Below are 13,686 nucleotides of genomic sequence, written 5' to 3'. Positions count from 1 at the left end.
CCGCAATATCAGTAGCCTCCACAGGCTCCAATTTCTCAAAATCAACAAGATAACAGAAACCAGAGTCAAGGTCAGTGCAGACGGTTTGATAGAAAGTGTCCTCATCGTAACCCAATCCCGGTATCATATGCTCAATTACTCTCGTACCTTATTCAGCAAGGGGCAATTGTTCCAAAGGAGATTCCGCATGCTACATTCCCGTATCATATAAAGCATAACCCTAATGCTTCGGGCGCCTACCATATCGAGCATATAAGACATTCTACCGAGGATTGTTGGCCTCTCCAATCAAGAGTACAAAAGCTTATTGATCAGAAGGTTTTGTCATTCTCTGAGGCAAGACCCAATGTCATGACCAACCTGTTGCCAGACCATTGTGGACAAGTTGTGAATGAAGTTAGTGGTGAAGATTGCTCAGATTCAGTTACTTCTTTAGAGGAGTATCGAGGCTAGAAATATCATATTGATTCAATCATATATCATTTGTAATTTTTTCTTGTTTGTTATATATAGTTCATTTGTAAAACTTGTCTGGTTTTCAGATGATAATAATAATGAAATAAACGTGCATGTTTTTCTTAAATCCATTCGTGTTCACTCATATTTTATTTATCAGTATCAAATTGTTTGTCAAATAAAATCAAAAGAGAATGATGCAAATAAAGTGCGCAAGATCGTTGCATGTATGCTTTCAAATAAGATTGTGCCGATGATGTAAGGCATTGTTGAAATCCTTAAACCCAAGAGATATAAGGAAGCTAATCCCTAATCAACCCATTTGGGCCTTGAAGTAGGAGTTTCTTTCTTTACACATACAACCCTCATGTTTAACCAGGGGCAGGGTAGTCTTCAGTTAGTCTAGACTTGCGTTCCAATTTCAAAATGAGAGTATCCCTTCAAGTGATTAATCATATCATATCCCTTTCAAAAGGATGGAATCACAACTTCAGAATGGTTATCCCTTACCCACAAAAGGAGTAAAATAGTCACGACCTGTGCAACAAATCGAGAAAGAAGTGTCATATGATTTGCTCTAGTACAAAAAGAAAATATGAAATGAAATGAAAAAAATCAAAAGAAAATGAAAAGCCCGCTAAGTTGGAAACTTGAAAACAATATTGACTTAGGCAAAAGTTAGGGTATCTCATTGGGCTGCAGACCCAAAGGATCAACCCAGGAAAAAATAAGGGGAAACAAAACAAAGAGTCAGAGGATTAATACTAAAATCCTCAGCAAAAGAAAATCTCTGTAACTGTAAACAAAAGAAAAAGGAAAGTGATTGTCACTCCAAATTCTCATGGGTTCCTTAACTATCATTGATATTATTCAAAATTCTTTCCTGAAAGACGAACGTTTGTCTTAAGCTAACTGAACGTAGGACTAGAGAACATCACAAAGAATGGGTGGGTTAGAATAGGTTTTGAGTCTTATATCCTTTCTTTCTGAAACCGTGAACCAGGCCACGTTACAACCCTTAAAAGACCTAATTGAAGCATGGTTTATTTCGAAATGATACTATAGTAAGATCGCGTTAAGTTCACTCCTAAAGATTTTCTTGTCATTCATATTGATACTGATATGGCATCCTAATCAGTGATTCGTTCACTAGATATCATAATCTTAGTGAACACACTTGAGTTTTCAAAACTTGCATGAGCATGACATTACAATTATCATTTTCAAAATGAGCATGTTTACTTACGAGCAGTCATTTGACATCAAGGAAGCTTACGATGGGGAAGTCTATCAAATTCCTGATATCCCATAGCTCGGATCTCTTCAAGAGTCAGTCAATCTGGGACAACCACGTCGAGATTCTATAAATCTCTATGAATCAGTCGGATAGGGGAAAAGTTTACTTCGAAGCTCATATTGGGGAAGGCCACCTCAAGAGCATGGAAGTCAATCACTCCCAAGATGGTTAATCGAGGGAATACAATTTCAAGACGCCGGGGAAAGCTAGTTTGAGATACTCGGATGAAGAGACCACTCTAATTTGTAACTAGGGCAGTTGGTGCAGATATCCAGTAAATTGGGGCAGAGGCAGGCTGCACAGATACAAGCTCTTTCCATGTTCTAGGCATAATCCAGAGGTATGACAACAACTGTTTATCTTGAAGTAGGTGTCGGAGAATCACGTCTGGATGATCCCATATCCTAGCCCAAAATTCCCATCTCCCTCTATATGAGCATCTGGCTTAACCATTACATAAATCATCACCGTGTATAAATCACGTCGCTTCACTCATTTATATCATTCATATAGCATAACTTAAAGTCGTGTATGCAAATCTGGAAAACGAAAGCCCAGTATTTTATTGGCATCTTCAAATCACAAACTTGTCTGACACCTTTTAAAACCAACTGGTTTGACACTTCTCACAAAATCTAACTCGCTTGGCGTCTTTTAAAGTCCAGTTAGCTTGATACCTTTCTCCAACCTTTGGGCTTGATGTCCTTTTATCCAACCATTATGGTTGTTGAATATTTTTCTGACCTTTAGGGTTGACGATCCTTTGTTTTCCACTCTCATGGTTTCTGAATCTTTTTCTGACCTTTAGGGTTGATAAACCTTTAAGGTTGATGATCTTTGTTTCCAACCTTCGTGGTTGCTGAATCTTTTTCCAATCTTTAGGGTTGATGATCTTTGTTTCCAACTTCGTGGTTGTTGAATCTGTTTCCGACCTTTAGGGTTGATGACCTTTGTTTCCAACCTTCGTGGTTGATGAACTTTTTCAAACTACATGATTGACAAACTTTTTCCCAACCTGTAAGGTTGATGACCTTTCTTTTTCAAAATCCCTTGTTTGCAAGGGCATTCCACGACTTTCATGTTTAAGCTTATGGGCTCTATTCTCATATAGAAGGTTAGTATACATGGCTTCATGTTTCATAAAATGATAAAAACATACAATTCAGCATGCATATCATGACCTTCATTTGTCATTAATAGCCCCACGATACATAAAAAAAAACCCAGCAAATGAACCCGTAAAAGTTTACCTGCCATTCCACATCCTTATATCCCATACAACCGTCCTCAACTGGCAAATTTTTCATCCACTCATACCTTGAAACTCGAAAAGCTCTCGCAATTCGACCATCCAAGTCTAAGCAGATTAAATAGGGGCAACAGTCGTACCCCAAAATTTGCCCTCCCCTTTTCATCTTTTAACTCGACCCATGACTTAGGATTCATCTGCAGTCATAAGCATCGTGCATTCAGGTTAATACAATCCCATAGATTCAAAGCTTATGGTTAATTCAAACTAGGCTTTGGTCTGAAAGCCCCAATTCATTGGGGAAGAGGCTCTTGACTTATCTGTCCACTTGCTTAGGATTCCATCTGGCTCAGGGTTGGTCCAGACAACCATCCATTTGGTGATTTCAAGATTCATGAATCTTATATTCATGTTCGCATTAGTGCATTGGCCTTTTGGGTCCTTGATTTGTCATTTGGTTCAAGGTTTAATCTTGGCCCGTTCATTAGTCCTTGGTCTTTGATTCAGGTCTTTAGTGCATTTGTTATTAGCCCATGTTACACAAGAAATCCCTAATTCACGCCTCTCAGTTGACTTTGGTCAACTTGTGACTTTTTGGTCAACGAGTTGACCAAAGTCAACCATCCATTCCTAAGTCCATATTGTCTCAACTTTGGTAACATTGATCATTATCTATGCCCTTTCGACTCACATCTTTGTTATATCCATCATGGTGCTTTGATTTTAATTTCAAAATTGATTTATTAATTGATTTTAATTGGATTTTTAATTTAATTTTAATTGACCTTTTTATTTTCTATTCGATTTTAATTGATTTTTAATTTCAAATTTATTTAATTTTAAATTAAGTCTAGTTTCAAATTAATGGTGGAATTTCAATTTAATTTTTAATTGATTTTTAAATTTATTTTAATTAAAAAATGATTCAAACTTTAAATTAATCGATTTTAATTTCAAATGAATTTTAGATTCTTTAAATTGATTTTAATATCAAATTGGTTCTAACATCAACTTAATTTCAATTGGACTTTTAATTTCAAATTAATTTCAATTTTAAATTTCAATTGGGTTTTGGAATTTTGAGTTTGATTTGATTGATTTTAATTTTCATTGGATTAATTCTAATCTCAAGTGAATTTTGGGGTTTTTGGAATTGATTTCAATTGATTTTAATTTCAATTGACTTTTAGAATTGGTTTTAATTAATTTTCATTTTCATTTAATATTGGAATTGATCTTAATTGATTTTAATTAAACCTTGGATTTTTAAATTTAAGTCCAATTGAATTTCAGAATTGATTTTAACCCAAAGGTCCAAAGCTATATCCATTTAAATCTAATACCCATCATCTAACAATACCAAAATTCATTTCCCAAATCCATTATACACTTTGCTACAAGCTAAATGACAAAAAAATGCAGGGGCCATGTACACTCAAAACGCAGCCACCTGCATAATTCATAACAAACTCGGTGATAACAACACGATGAATTCCGCTCTCAGGCTAAAATCGGTACACTGCAGTGACGACAGTGGCACACCAGTCCTGGCTTCACTCCATCAAGCATCACCTTGTCGCAGGCCCCTTTTACAGCGAGATCAACACCAAACCTGTAGCAATGCAATGGAGAATAATAAAATCATCACACTGGCATTCCATGACATCAATGTAACTCACCAATTAACTTGCAGCAAATAAATCCGAAGCATAACACCACCGGTTCCAATTTCATTTACTATATGGCATTAATATCTTGTGATTTTCCAATCCAAATATAGTCTAAATTGATACTATTCATGAACATTTGAAACTATAAACATCCCCTTACATGACACTAACTCAAAAACTAATCAACCTCACTCTCAAGCAGCTCCAAAGCTGATTAACCTAGCATTGTTTCTAACGGACAACACTAATTAATCTTATTTAAACTAACATTAACAAAACCAAATCAAAACAAATCACCAAGTTCTGAAACTACTAACCACCTACCAACCAAGATAACAAGCCTCTAACAGAATTTACAAAGGCATTTTCGTTACATTTCGATTTCAAACAGAATTCACATATCACCTTAACCCAAAAACATATTTCATTTCGATTACTTTTTTCGATTTCATTAACGCGGAATAGTTAACAAAGCATATGCCACCAGTTAATTGCATTTGCATCTCACCGTTATTTCAATCGAGTTTCACTTCTAGCCAAATCTGAATTTGAAAATTAACACTACCTTTCAAGTGGTCATTCCTAATAGCATTGGGGGAAGCTAACATAACATATCACATTGCAATAAACCAATTCAATTTCACTAACAATGCTAACTGAATAATGTAACAGAACATGAACTAATATGATTGTAACTTATCTATCATGGCATTTAAATATAGATAGGAACAATGTAAGCCCTGCAAAAAACGAATTCACAACTAACTTTAACCAAATTTTTTTCACCCTAATAATTAACAATAAAACTGTTACTAACAGAAGTCCATTCATAACTAATTAATTAATTTTCAGAGTTAAATTCCAAAATTCTAACTAGCAGCAGAGTTTCACAACATTTCCAAAACAATAGAATTTCATCATAATTTCATTTCAAGCTCCTAATAGAATTTATTAACTTGTAACTAACTCTAATTGCAAGATGAATTTAAGATGAATTTGAGACAAATTTGATAACAGAAATGGAACTCTATAAATACTCACCTTCAATCATTTCTTCGATTTTTTCTTTAATCTTCTCCAATCTTCAATCTTTTTCAATCTTCAACCTTCATCTTCTCCACTCTCCCTCAAACCTTCTTCAATATTATTCAATCATCATCTTCAAACACGAACCTGCAAACAGAAGAAAAATAAATTACATAAAATCAATCTCTCTTTGTTAACCTCACACAAACCTCGCATCCACAACAACATCGCATCAATTACGCAAACAGAACAGAATACACGACGAAAATGCGGAAGCTACAGAAGCAGGAAGAAGAGGGGGAAAGGAGAGAGCTTATGTATAGACCTCACCACTCTGCAACTTGAATTCTTCTTCTTCTGCAACCTGAATACACATTCGGCCATTTGACCTGGAGCTTCACTTTCTGCAACGTGAATTCATCTTCGGCGAGTTGGAGCTCAACCTTCGTGACGTCACCAATCCGTGATCGGTAACCTATAACATTTCAACCGCGACGCAACGGCAGCGGCAACTTAGAGCGCAGAAAAGAGAAGAACAAAGTCTCAGAAAGATAGAAGCCTCGAAGAACTAGAACAAATAGAGAAGTTCGTACCTTTGAAGTTGGGATCGATTCGCGGAGTTACGGCGTTCCTGGCGCGGATTGATTCAATAAGTGATTATCATCCGCATCGATTGGCAAACATGAAATCAAGTATCTCGATTGTCTTCCGGTATGTATTGATAAGCACTTTTGCATTTTCGCTTTTCCTCTTTTCTCGCTTCGACCTGTATCAAATGTGAAGATGATAAAGAACGTGAAGCTGATTGATGACATACGCGGCGTTGCTCCAATGCCAACGCGATGATGTTGGTGTTTCAAAATGTGATACCATTGTGATTGCTGCTTTGAGATTATTTGTATAAGTGCTTTTGTATTGGCACATAAGCGCGTTTCCTTTTCGTTTATCCTCTTCGCAGTTCCGTTTCATCGCGTCTTAGCTGCAGAAAGGGATTGACTCGGTTTCCTTGTGCACCTTCAAGTAGGGTGATTGGGCTTAGGTCCCAAATGGATCATATTTTGTCCATAACCCCCTTTCAAACGCCTGCAAGCCCAATTATGTTTTCTTTTTCTTTTGATAATGAAAATTAGGGATTTAGGATTAAGATAAATTGTGATAGATTATTTTAATTAGAATTCTGTTGGATTATTAAAGTATCCTTTTAGAATTCTAGAATTGATTAGGGAATTTAGGTTAATTGGAAACTAACTAGGATATTTGGATCAGAGATATTATAATTAGATTAATTAGGGTATTTAGAATTCATTTAGAATATTTTTCTAATTAGATTAATGATAGTTAGATTTTGATAGAATATACTAAGATAATTTGGTTCGATTAGTTTTTAAATTAAATATCGTTTTTACAACCTATTTTTCTAATTAATCCATTTTTAGAATATGACTAGTTTGTCCTTTGGGCTTAAGATCTCAATTTCTAATGCATGTTCCCTTAATGTTAGGGTCTTAATCAGATTTGTCTAATTTTTATTTAGTTGATTATTCAATATAGACTATTATTGTACATAATCCAACTATTATTTTAATCTCATTGATTAGTGTTGACCAAAGGACACTTTGGTCAACCAAATCCTTTGTAATTGTGCTGTAAGCCCCAAGTTTATTTCAAGTGATCAAAAGACCCTTAATCACTTGATATGGAAATTTCATTATGCTCAAGCTATTGTGGATACGCTGAATCTCAGAAGCTCAAGACCTCAAGGTTCAAATGTCAGATCAAGACTTCAAAGTCAACATTAAATCAAGCATAGCTAGCAAAGTGGACTACTTCTCAAGCACAACAAAGATGTTAACACTTGACAAGTGTGATTCAAATTGTAAGTTATAAGCCTTAAGAAATGAGGAATGATGAGACGAAGTTTCTCCTATCCTTGTCTATAATGACTTTGCGTACGGGGCGTAGCCCCTAGCTATTCAAAGCATTCACCCTCATTCATAGACTTTAAAATAATTTGTATCAAACAATTGTCAAGCCTTTTCAATACAACAAACAACATGGCATCATCAAGATCAATAATTAAAGGCCTTTATTAACACTCGTCAATCATAATTCAAAGTGTGTGGCACGAGCCTTAAGCAATAGAGAAGGAATGAGACTAGATCTTTCCTACACTCATTCTGGATATCTTTGTGTGCGGTACGTTTGGCCCGTGGCTCATCGTATTCACCTCTATTCATAGAATTTAGCACAATTTGAATTACTTGATTGTCAAGTCTCCTTCTACAACATCAATAAGATTAACACGTGGGATCCCCCGCTAGCAACTTGTTAATTTTGATTCTAGTTACACGCTATGAGCCTTAAATAATGAGGAATGATGAGACGGATTTTCTCCTATCCTTATCTAGAGTGACTTTGCGTACAGGGAGTAGGCTCTATCTATTCAAAGCACTCGCCCTTATTCATAGACTTTAGTGCAATTCAAATCATGCAATTGACAAGTCTTCTTCTTCAAACAAGCGTCAATCTTTCAACACCCCAATAGGGGAGCATCTTTTGCTATTAGCAACTTGTGGTTGTACACCCTCTTCTGATCCATTCTTTGCCTTGTAAGGTGTTAAACATCGGCACATTCTTTGCCTTGTAAGATGTTAAACCTTGGCATTATTCTTAGCCTTGTGAAGTGTTAAACCTTGGCACATTCTTTTCCTTATAAGGTGTTGAACCTTGTTTATTCGATTTTGATCTTTTCCATGAGAGTATGTAGCGGTAAATTCATGACCATCAAGATATGGATAAGCTTGACGTCAATAAAACCAGAGTTGTCACCGCGCTTTTATTGTTTCCAAAGGAAATGGGCAAAAGTACGAACAAAATCCAAAGATGAGAAGTTTTCAAATCAAAACTAATAAAATGTCATAGATTACAGGTAAGGGGGTTGGTTACACAGCGGGAAGGTGTTAGCACCCAAAGTGTCCTAGGTACTCCTACGGAGCCCTTTTTTGTAAAATATAGAGTAGGGGGATGAGAAAAGAATTCATTAATTATATGTTTGTGTTTTTACAAGACCTTCGTTCTTATGCCTACGTACCAACATAAAAAGGAGAGATCAAAACCCCATAGTCCATCGTAAAAAAATCTCAAAGAAGTTGGTGAATTGATTTTAGTAAAAAATTTAAAAGAAAAGGGCATAAAAGGCCAAAGATTTGAATGAGATTGTTAGTTCCTTTTTTTTTCTTCTTTTTTTCAAATTAAGGTGGGAGGAGATGAAGGGACTATCCTAGACAAATATTAAAAGTTAAGAGTTGAAAAGATCTGACCAATGGGATGCAATCCCCAAGACAATAGTGGCAGATAGAAACACATTTTCCTTTGGACTTTAGCAAGCAACAAGCATAAGCAATATCCAAGCAAACCATATGAAGACCAAGGCATCAAATAAAGATAGCCATAACATCCAAGCAATCACTCCAATAGCTAACCATCTTCAATGTATTCCAATGTATCAGATGAAAACATTCCTTGGTCATCAGACACAATCATAAAACATGAACAATAATAACAACATAACCAATTGAGCACAAAGATAAAATGGCAGATGAACCAAAAGCACTCCAGGGCTTGCATCATATGAAAGGCACAATCATGGATAACTCAGTCTCAGATAGTCGCATTGGCCAAGTCCTTTAGCATAGGGATTATTGCCTACTTCTAAGTCCTGGAGTTCAAATCAAGTCCAACAGTCTACCATGATATCTTTTAGGTTTTTTGTTGTTATTAGGTATTTTAAGGTCCTAAGACCACAAACAGAACAAAATGACAAGTACACAATATATACAATCACAAGATATGGCACAAATGAGCAAAGTAAAAAGTACTTGAAACATAAACAAGTTGCATGAAATGTAAATGGCAATGAATGATAAAGGTACTGAAATTTAAAGTGCATTAAGTAAATGACTTGAAAGTAAAGCAATGGTAATAAGAAGTTAGTCAATGTTAGTGAAGAGTTCAATTGTTTAAGTCATTCCTTGGAGAACACTCAACCATCCATTTACAAGTTGAATCAATGAACCAAGACATCATCCATGAGAAGGTCTCCAACTTGGATAAATCAACAAGTATGCAACTAGCTCTCATGAAAGGAAAAAAGGTCAAGTTTTCTGACAAAGCCATGAAGAATAGGAAACTTACAATCTCACTTACAAGAATGATATGCCTTTTTGGAAAAATTTAGCTCTATGTTAAGCAATCGTAATTGGACTTATGTAGAAGTCATAACTATCTGAGGTTGGGCAATAAAAATATAGGTGTTAATGCATGTTAGAGATTTGGTACAAAGAACCAAACTCCTAAAATATACCACACACTAAAAAAAGGGAGGGACCTATCTCAATCAGGCTCATATTGATTCATCTGACACAAAGTCATTGATGAATCAACTAGCATTAGATATGAAGAGAATTCATTAGTCAATGATGGATTGGGAAAGAATAGGGATGAAGATGAAAAGGGAAGCGGAAATAGAAACCCAAATTGATCATAGGAGGAATTTCAGCTGATCAATATTATCCATTCATTTTGGGGGATGAAATGTACATTTCATCCACACCCTAAATCCAATAGTATTGATCAAACAAAAGTCAAATCAACCATGACCAATGCCAAATAGACATTGAAACATCACAAGATCAATTAAATGGCTCAACAATATTTTTAAACAATTAAACTATTAAAAATCAATTTTAAAATGAATTAAAAGACATTTTTAAATGGACAAAACCTAAAATCCCTTCAAATCACCAAATAAATGGCCAAGGGATTTATCCTAGGTCAAAAAAGGTAAAAGGACCTTAGACAAAAAATTCCACAATTTTTGGAAAGTCAGAAGTATTTTAAAATATTTAAAAACAAGTCCAAAATAATTTAATTCACAAAAAATATTAAAATTAAACCAAAAAATGATTTTAATTTAAAATATAGAAGAGGAAAATATTTAAAGATTTTTGGTGAAAGTCCTATATTTTTTGGATTAAAAATGAATTCAATATGAATTAAACAAAATAAAATGATTAAAAGAAAAATTAGAAAATAAAAAGAAATTAGAAAAAAAAGGGCCATCATATCTCCCTCATTAATTGAGGTGGTAGATTTGATGGCCAACGCGCGCTATCCATCAAACGCCTCAGTCAACGCACGCGTATGGATGGTAATTAGAAGCAACGGATGAGATTAGAACGTGGAGAGATGATCTGATGGATAGGACCTTGCCACCACACCGCCGGAGCTAGGGCTCCGGTCATTTTCTCCGGTGGACCTCACCGGACTTGGCCACCACCAAACTCCACTAAAATAAAAATTGCATACATTAATTTAAAGGAAAAATGCTTAGGAGCTCGAATCTGGCCTAAATTTCTCCCAATTCCAAGTATATTGAAAGATACATGGATTTGAAGTTTGAGGTGCATGATTTGAGTTGCTTCGATTTGGCCTCAAAGTAACTAAATCTTGTTGCCTACATTGGTAGGACTTGAGCCAACCGAAAATTACTTGAAATGATGGAGAATTGTGAGAGATTCGAAGAGATAAAGTTTCACAAAATTCACCTTTTGCTTGTAGTGAAGAAGCTTGATCTCGATCTCAATTTGTTTGTGCTTACTTCGACTAGCTTTTAGGAGATGAAATGGATGCAAAAGGGCTTTGAATTCTTGGAGTTTCAATTCCAAAATAGAATGGGAATCAAAACTCAATTTTAAGAGAAATCTTCAAGAAATACTATCAATGGAGGGTGAGGGTGTTTGCAGTTTAAAGCTTGGGCAAGGTCCCTTTCGTTCTGAGCAGGAGGACATGTATTTATAGGCTCTTGCATTCATTTCTACACACTTCCAATTTTGAACCAAAAATAGCAACTCATGTTGCATAGGTGCATGGGCGTGTGTGCAGGCCTAAATGATGCTTGCAATCCACTCCAATTTGTGTCAAAATGCTACTGAGGTCAACACATGAGGCCATGCAAAGCTGTACCATGGTTGAAGTTTGAATTTTGCCAAAACAAGCTATAGAAATAACTCATGCGCAAGTCCTTCACCTTTCATCCAAATGAAGTGATCTTGGGCTCTTTGGAAAGATATCAGCATATGGAATAAATTTGATGTTTATACTTTTTCCATTTGAGGCTTGGAACATGGAGAATTTTAAGGTGGAAGTTGGAGAAATCAGACATAGTTGAAAATTTTCTAAGTACAAAGTCAAATGACCACTTCTTCCATCTTGAATAACTTTTGCTATGAGCTTCAAATGAAAATGGTTCCTTCTTCAGAGTTGTATATATTTCATTACTCTTCAATTTGGTAATAAATTGGACACCATCTGGATCTTTCATGAGAGAGTTATGGATTTTAGAAGTTGAGGAAAAATGTTTGTTCAATGATGATGGCCCAAAATGACCTATAATGATTCCTCATGGCACATGCCCTTGCAAGTTGAATTTGATATTTCTTAAATAAACAAAGTTTGAGAATACATCTTTAATTTTATCATGAAACTTAGATGGTATTCATCTCATAAAAATTGATCAATTTATGATTCATGGAATTTGACCTTCTAACTAGGGCACAAACAAAATGACCTATAATCGTTCACACAAAAAATGACTTTATAAGAAAAATTAGCTCTTTATTCCAACATGAAATTTGTTTGTAATGTCATAACTAGTAACTTTTATCTTGGAGTCATTTTCATATGACAAAAATTGTAGGATATAAGGTCTAGGAAACTCCAGTTTTGACCAATTGACTTTCTCTGGTCAACCTCTTTGAACCAACTTGCAAACTTGAAGTTCTTTTTCTATTTAGGGCTCATGGAGGATAATATATGCATAATATGATGTATAATGAAGTATACCATAATGTATTTGATCAATTGATGAAGAAACTTGCTGAGAAAGTCACTTAAGATACCCAGATGAATTAGGGCTTCCAAGGCAAACAAGCTTCAAACTCTTGATGAATTCTTGATCAAAAATGATAAATAAGGAACATGGGAATCCATATATGATGCTTAGAACCATTGTGAATCATTCCTTAATTAATCTCTTTGCATTGAGGGTCTCAAACCCTAGATATGAGCTTGATGAGGCACATGTGGACACACACACCACCTACAAAAGAAACAACACTATACTGGACTTATTTTTGGTATTTTGGTTAGTAAACAAAAGAAAATAAAGTATGATACAGTAAAGTATGCTTGGTGATCTCTCCCAGTGCAAACCCAAGGAATGAGGGGTGAGGATGATACCAAGGTGTGATCCCAAAGCCTATGCAAATGATGAGATATCATGAGGGATCTTAGGGTCAAAATTGGGGTCTTACATCTTCCACTATTTAAGGACATTCTAGTTGAGGATGTGAAGGTTAAAATATTTGTATCAACTCAGTATAATGGACTTAAATAACAACATCTAAAAACAAATTAGGTCCCTAAGAGACCTTATAATGCATATGATATGAATGTTAAAATAATCTTTGTGAAGAATATATTACACAAAGGAAAGGAATCCGAAGAGACTGAAAATCCATAGGAGTATAATGCATTCCATAAGGAAAGCTCACTGAATAGACAGAGACTCTGAGGGATAAAAATTTATGCGTAGGGCATGCTACGACTTGAAAACTGCTGGAGACATGAGGGAATTTTCCATGAAAATAAATCAATGGAAAGACTCGGTTAGGGAAAAAGGAAATCTACATGTATTATAATAATACCTGTAGCGGTAAATCCACGATCATCAAGCAATGGATAAGCTTAACGTCAATAAAACTAGAGTCGTCACCGCGCTTTTATTGTTTCCAAAGGTAAAGGGAAAAGTACGAACAAAACCCAAAGATAATAAGTTTTCAAATCAAAACTAATAAAATGCCAGAGATTACAGGTAAGGGGGTTAATTACACAGAGGGAAGATGTTAGCACCCAAAGTGTCATAGGTA

The 13,686-nt window shown here is 35.2% G+C and overlaps 1 long non-coding RNA gene across 4 annotated transcripts; it reads right to left on the bottom strand.

Annotated features, from left to right (window-relative positions):
* Nucleotides 1–4,351: 4,351 nt before the first annotated feature.
* LOC127085354 (uncharacterized) lies at nucleotides 4,352–6,698 on the bottom strand. Of its 4 annotated transcripts, none has more exons than XR_007789105.1 (4): nucleotides 6,292–6,698; nucleotides 6,024–6,210; nucleotides 5,714–5,845; nucleotides 4,352–4,614 (listed from the first exon to the last, which is right to left on the bottom strand). It is a non-coding gene; the product is annotated as an uncharacterized LOC127085354 (long non-coding RNA). The 4 variants fall into 4 exon arrangements; XR_007789104.1 differs by having other exon boundaries at nucleotides 6,029–6,210; nucleotides 6,292–6,697; XR_007789106.1 differs by having other exon boundaries at nucleotides 6,024–6,173; nucleotides 6,292–6,697.
* Between the last annotated feature and the right edge of the window lie 6,988 nt (nucleotides 6,699–13,686).

This window comes from Lathyrus oleraceus, chromosome 5, assembly GCF_024323335.1.
Source record: "Lathyrus oleraceus cultivar Zhongwan6 chromosome 5, CAAS_Psat_ZW6_1.0, whole genome shotgun sequence".
In the NCBI taxonomy this organism is placed as follows: Eukaryota; Viridiplantae; Streptophyta; class Magnoliopsida; order Fabales; family Fabaceae; genus Lathyrus; species Lathyrus oleraceus.
Note: the sequence above shows the minus strand (reverse complement) of the source record. Positions and strands in the feature narration are given on the sequence as shown.